At 46.5% G+C, this 7,500-nt stretch overlaps 1 protein-coding gene across 6 annotated transcripts in view; it reads left to right on the forward strand.

The window, feature by feature from the left end:
• LOC139753456 (EGFR adapter protein-like) overlaps nucleotides 1-7,500 on the forward strand; it is an 846,501-nt gene that overhangs the window by 533,256 nt on the left and 305,745 nt on the right. The window lies entirely within an intron of this gene.

A 7,500-nucleotide genomic window follows, 5' to 3' on the forward strand; every position in this document is an offset into this window, starting at 1 on the left:
AATTGTTTGGCCCTCTGTGGCGAATTTATTTTATGCCCTCAGGCCTTCTTTAAATCACTCGACGGGTATATATATATATATATATATATATATATATATATATATATATATATATATATATATATATATATATATATATATATATTTATATATCCCTGGGGATAGGGGAGAAAGAATACTTCCCACGTATTCCCTGCGTGTCGTAGAAGGCGACTAAAAGGGGAGGGAGCAGGGGGCTGGAAATCCTCTCCTCTTGTTTTTTTTTTTTTTTAATTTTCTAAAAGAAGGAACAGAGAAGGGTGCCAGGTGAGGATATTCCCTCAGAGGCCCAGTCCTCTGTTCTTAACGCTACCTTGCTAATGCGGGAAATGGCGAATAGTTTGAAAGAAAGAAAGATATATACATATATATATATATTTTTTTCTTTTTTTTTCATATACGTATATGCTAGGGCTCGCCTCTCTATTGTTTATTGTTGGCTTTTGTTATAGGAGATTCCCAATGAACGTCAGAATCATTGAAGACATTGTTCACGACTTGAACAATTGTTCGCCCTGTTTGTTCTTCTTTTTCTCGGCCGATCGCAGATGGTCCCGTCCTTGCGAAGTGGTCAAAGGCCATCGTCCCCCAGAGCTGGGCCTGTTTCGGGCCAAAACAAGCGTTTAAACCCCCTGGATAGCCAGCTGGTCGACAGATATTACGTACGCCTCGCATATAAAAAGGCCCAGGTGGGTGAGGACGTTTTCTGGTCGTCTCAGGGGGAAGCGAGGTAGCGTGTGGTTTTCTAAGTGTTAGAGAACCTCAGTTCGCCTCGAGTGAGGCGAGCTACACCCAGTGGGTGGGGGTGGACGTGACCCTCCCCAACCACCTTGAACACTCCACTGAGGGGAAAACTGTCACACTCGAAATCATGTGTTATCTGTCCATTCGTTTGCCCTTCTCAGTTTTACTGAGTTGTTCCCTTCCATATATGTCCAGACAGTTGAGGGAGATTAATTTTTTTTTCATACTAATCGCCATTTCCAGCGTTAGCAAGGTAGCGTTAAGAACAGAGGACTGAGCCTTTGAGGGAATATCCTCACGTGGCCCCCTTCTCTATTCCTCTTTTGGAAAATTAAAAAACGAGAGGGGAGGATTTCCAGCCCCCCGCTCCCTTCCCTTTTAATCGCCTTCTACGACACGCAGGGAAGTATTCTGTCTCCCCTATCCCCAGGGATGATATATATATATATATATATATATATATATATATATATATATATATATATATATATATATATATATATATATATATATACACACACATGAGGGGGGAAGGGGGATGGTATTCCATGTGTGGCGAGGTGGCGATGGGAATGAATAAAGGCAGACAGTGTGAATTGTGTGCATGGGTCTATATGTATGTGTCTGTGTGTGTATATATATGTGTACAATGAGATGTATAGGTATGTATATTTGCGTGTGTGGACGTGTATGTATATACATTGTGTATGGGTAGTGGGTTGGGCCATTTCTTTCGTCTGTTTCCTTGCGCTACCTCGCAAACGCCTTCAGTCAAGGTTTTTTCTTCCTTCATTTCCCCCCGTGTATGTAAACTGCACTGATTTAGTAAAGGAGTGTTCGGCTCACCCCATCACCCTCAGTGTGTGTGTGTGTGGGGGGAAGAAACTGTTAAACTGTCTGTCTCAAGGAGGCGGAGAAACCCCAGCCTCTTTATTACATTTGCATATAGTTCACATTTTGTCACTGCCAACCTGTGTATTTACCCAGCCAGGTTGGCGGGGCGGGTTTTTGCAGCTGTTGGAGAGATGAGATGGTACACACACACACACACACACACACACACACACACACACACACACACACACTCACACACACACACATTCACACACACACACACACACACACACACACTCACACACACACACACACACACACACACACACACACACACACACACACACACACAATTCTTACTGACGAGCACTTACGACGGGATATCGTCGAAGGGCCAGGCTAACGCGTAGCGCTGACCACTGGAAAACCTAGAGTTGTGAAGGTTGAGGCATGTGAGCTACGTGTTCTCAGATGATGTGTTCATATGACGTGGGACGACTGTGTGTGTCTGGACTGAATGAAAGTCAGTTTCCCACGTGTGGTTGAGACGTAGAGGGGAAAGTCACCTGGATCAAAGAAGTGGAACTTGACAACCACTGGAGCGCTGGCTCGCTGCAGCGCCCCGTTACTAAACCCTTCCCAACGCCCGTGTGGGTTAGCGCCCGTGTTGCCTCCCTCCCTGGCTGGTGAACTGCCTACACCTGAGAGAGAGAGAGAGAGAGAGAGAGAGAGAGAGAGAGAGAGAGAGAGAGAGAGAGAGAGAGAGAGGTGTTCATGGGAATTCACACCTTCACACAAACAACCTCGTCTTGACTGTCTTCCCTCCCTGTTCCCTTCTCTCTCTCTCTCTCTCTCTCTCTCTCTCTCTCTCTCTCTCTCTCTCTCTCTCTCTCTCTCTCTCTCTCTCTCTCTCTCTGGTGAAATGACACTGGCAAGAAAGCCCACACAGCCTCGGATTTCCAGGAAATCAGGTGTTCGGTCGGCTTTTGTGTGTGTGTGTGTGTGTGTGTGTGTCCCCGTCCTGCCGTGCAGTGCGTTGGGCTTCGTCTAGGAACAACTCTCTCTCTCTCTCTCTCTCTCTCTCTCTCTCTCTCTCTCTCTCTCTCTCTCTCTCTCTCTCTCTCTCTCTCCTTCGTGAGCGAGAGTCGTGTCCTCCCCAAAAGCACCACCGTTGTCCTGAGATGTCTCACTCTGTGTCCTGTTTGCTACGGGGGCAAAAGTGGGGTACGTTCCCTATTAAGGGGGGTACGTTCCCTATTAAGGGGTGTACGTTCCCTATTAAGGGGGGTACGTTCCCTATTAAGGGGTGTACGTTCCCTATTAAGGGGTGTACGTTCCCTATTAAGGGGTGTACGTTTCCTGTTAAGGGGTGTACGTTCCCTATTAAGGGGTGTACGTTCCCTATTAAGGGGTGTACGTTCCCTATTAAGGGGTGTACGTTCCCTATTAAGGGGGGTACGTTCCCTATTAAGGGGGGTACGTACCCTATTAACCCATATTAAGGGGTGTACGTTCCCTATTAAGGGGGGTACGTTCCCTATTAAGGGGGGGTACGTACCCTATTAACCCCTATTAAGGGGTGTACGTTCCCTATTAAGGGGGTACGTTCCCTATTAAGGGGGGTACGTACCATATTAACCCCTATTAAGGGGTGTACGTTCCCTATTAAGGGGGGTACGTACCCTATTAACCCCTATTAAGGGGTGTACGTTCCCTATTAAGGGGTGTACGTTCCCTATTAAGGGGGGTACGTTCCCTATTAAGGGGGGTACGTTCCCTATTAAGGGGGGTACGTTCCCTATTAAGGGGGGTACGTTCACTATTAAGGGGGTTACGTACCCTATTAACCCCTATTAAGGGGTGTACGTTCCCTATTAAGGGGTGTACGTTCCCTATTAAGGGGGGTACGTTCCTTATTAAGGGGGGTACGTTCCCTATTAAGGGGGGTACGTACCCTATTAACCCCTATTAAGGGGTGTACGTTCCCTATTAAGGGGGGTACGTTCCCTATTAAGGGGGGGTACGTACCTTATTAACCCCTATTAAGGGGTGTACGTTCCCTATTAAGGGGGGTACGTTCCCTATTAAGGGGGGTACGTACCCTATTAACCCCTATTAAGGGGTGTACGTTCCCTATTAAGGGGGGAACGTTCCCTATTAAGGGGTGTACGTTCCTATTAAGGGGTGTACTTTCCCTATAAAGGGGGGGTACGTTCCCTATTAAGGGGGGTGCGTTCCCTATTAAGGGGGGTACGTTCCTTATTAAGGGGTACGTTCCCTATTAAGGGGGGTACGTTCCCTATTAAGGAGGGTACGTTCCCTATTAAGGAGTGTACGTCCCCTATTAAGGGGGGTACGTTCCCTATTAAGGGATGTACGTTTCCTATTAAGGGGGGTACGTTCCTTATTAAGGGGTACGTTCCCTATTAAGGGGGGTACGTTCCCTATTAAGGAGGGTACGTTCCCTATTAAGGAGTGTACGTTCCCTATTAAGGGGGGTACGTTCTCTATTAAGGGGTGTACGTTCCCTATTAAGGGGTGTACGTTTCCTATTAAGGGGTGTACGTTCCCTATTAAGGGGGTACGTTCCCTATTAAGGGGGTACGTTCCCTATTAAGGGGGGTACGTTCCCTATTAAGGAGGGTACGTTCCCTATTAAGGAGTGTACGTTCCCTATTAAGGGGGGTACGTTCCCTATTAAGGGGTACGTTCCCTATTAAGGGGGGTACGTTCCCTATTAAGGAGGGTACGTTCCCTATTAAGGAGTGTACGTTCCCTATTAAGGGGGGTACGTTCCCTATTAAGGGGTGTACGTTCCCTATTAAGGGGTGTACGTTTCCTATTAAGGGGTGTACGTTCCCTATTAAGGGGGTACGTTCCCTATTAAGGGGGTACGTTCCCTATTAAGGGTGGTACGTTCCCTATTAAGGGGAAGACGTGCAGATCTGAAATGGATTATTATTCATTTTCTCTTTTAAAGTGATGAAAGTCCGCGTCTTGGGAACGTTTCTGGTACGAAAGGGTGGACGTTCTTTTTTTTTTTAGCCAGTCTCTCTCTCTCTCTCTCTCTCTCTCTCTCTCTCTCTCTCTCTCTCTCTCTCTCTCTCTCTCTCTCTCTCTCTCTCTCGTTGGACTCCCTTTTCACCTGGGGTTGGGATGGCGATGTAGGAGTATTCGCATCCTCTTCTCCTATAAGGAATATTTCACTTGAGAAACGTAAGGGGACGGAATCGTCCACAAATTCCAAGTTGCTTATACATACCTCAGCATGGGGAGTTATACCTCACTCAGGACATATCTCGACATGAGCATACCAGTAGCTTGATAGCCGGGAGGGGTGTTATATACCTCAGTAACACCAAGACTTTAATACTGGTAGTCTGCCCTCACTCCACCACACTGGCATTTATCTAGATCATCATTTCTTTTACCTCACTGTCTCAACATTATTACCCTCTCTTTCCTCCGTCTTGTCTCTCCCCCTTCCCCGCAAGCTATAATCTTGGTGAGAGCCCTCCCTGCGCAGATGACCTCCCCGCTGACAATCCTTAGCCGGGTGTGAGAGGACGTATGCAAAGCTGGCATACAACTTGGGGGAAAGTCGGGTTGGAGGGCCGTAGCCGAAGCAGACGTCATTTAGTATAGTATCCCCCTCGTCGGCTACTATGTTATTTATCTCGTTTTCTTTTTCCTCCCCCGCTGCTGCCCTTGCTGCTAATGGTAGCGGAGTTAAGAGCGATATTCTAAAGGGTTGGAAAATGTGGCTTAAGGGTGATGCTTTAAGGGGTAAAGAGGTCGGAGGAATGGTGGTTATGAAGTGGTGTATAGAGCAGTTAAGGAGCAAGGTTTTTATGTATGTTTTTTTTGTGGTCGTCTTATGCTTAGGAGTTTTTGATGTTTTATATTTGTTTTGTTTTTTTGTTTTATTTGTTGTACTTGGCAGGCACTGACCTATCCAGTACCCTGGCGGGAAGTACTGGTAAATACACCTCTCCCTGGGCAGTGGCTGCTTACCACAGACATACAGACACACAGACACACACACAAACAGCCAAACACATAGCCAGACACACGTAGACACAGGCAGACACACAGACAGACATAGCCAGATACTTAGACAGACAGACAGACACACACACACACACACACACACACACACACACGCATCATTAGCAGATGGGTGTGAGACAAGTCATATGGTAATCTACATCTGTTTGCCATTTTCCGTTGAGTTGATCTTCATCCTTGTAATGGAGAATGTAGTCAAACACCGGGTAACTTTTTTGAATAAATAAGGAGCTTTTGTTCTCTCTTTTTTCCAGCCGTGTTTAATTTGTGGAAGTTGTTCTTGATGACGGTCACAACCTCCCCCCGTTACAATATGTCACTGTAACTTCCACCACTACACTCACAACCTCATCCAACTGCTACACTCACACCCTCCACCACTACACTCACGACCTACAACCCTGGTCAGTCACAACCTCCACCACTATAATCACAACCTCAACCACTACACACACAGCTTCCTCCACCACTACACTCACAATCTCCACCACTAGTCAGTCACAACCTCCACCACTATAATCACAACCTCAACCGCTACACACACAACTTCCTCCACCACTACACTCACAACCTCGACCAATACACTCACAACCTCCACCCCTGCACTTACAACCTCCACCACTGCCCTCCACCACTACACTTACAACCTCCACCCCTGCACTTACAACCTCCACCACTGCCCTCCACCACTACACTTACAACCTCCACCACTGCCCTCCACCACTACACTTACAACCTCCACCACTGCCCTCCACCACTACACTTACAACCTCCACCACTGCACTCACAACCTCCACCACGTAAATCACGTTGAAAAAAAGAATAATACTCAACTCTCTCCATTTAAAACCATAAAAACGAAAATGGATGATATAAAAAAAAAATGTTCTTTGGATCATAAGGTTCTCTAGGTACAGGGCAGTGGGGATGGGTGGTGGGGTTGTTGGAGGGTATGGGTTATAGAGGGAGCAATACAGGTGGAAAATATTGCCCCAGGACGTAAGCCTGCGGGTTCGTAAATCGTACGAAGAAAAATGGAAAAAGTTGAACCAAAAAGTGTTAAATTGATCGGGCTGTTCAGCTAAAAAAAAAAAAAAAATGAAAAAAATGGAAATTCCTGATAAAAAGGGAAAAATTTTTTATGGGATCTGATAAAAGCCATGTGAAGCAAAATTGTTAAAAGTACACGTCAGGTCAACTGTGTTGTGACTGAGTTGTTATGGAATTAAGCTCTCCCTTTCCCCCCCGTGTGTGTGTGTGTGTGTGTGTGTGTGTGTGTGTGTGTGCTGGGGAGGTGTGGACTTGTGGGGTGCCCTCTGTCTAATACATTCATCCTTTTCGTCCTTCACTGCTTCTTCGTTTGTTTCCTTTCCTTTATTTTGAGAGCAACTTGCTCACAGAAATTTCGTCCCAATTTTGGAAAAAAAGAAAACGAGAGGGGGGGGGGTAAGGTAATTGGATGGTCCGAGTTAGATTGCTGTGCCGATTCACGTATCGGATATCGTCAGTAATCGGTAGTATGAAATCGGAGAGTAAACCTGTGGGGGGTCGTGAGTCGTAGTGGTGGTCAGTGGGTCGTAAGACGGGGTATTATAGGTCGTAAGTCCCGGCAGGTCGTATGTCGTAGTATATGGGTCGTTACTCGTAACGATACGGGTAGTAAGTCGTCGTAATGTTGGGTCATTAGTCGTTGCGATAGATATATATATATATTTAGGTCGTAAGCCGGTAACGACACATAGGGTCGTTATTCGTAACAATATGGGTCGTAACTCTTCAGCAATATAGGGGAGGAGAGAGGGGAGGGGGCCGGGG

Source organism: Panulirus ornatus, chromosome 14, assembly GCF_036320965.1.
Source record: "Panulirus ornatus isolate Po-2019 chromosome 14, ASM3632096v1, whole genome shotgun sequence".
NCBI lineage: Eukaryota > Metazoa > Arthropoda > Malacostraca > Decapoda > Palinuridae > Panulirus > Panulirus ornatus.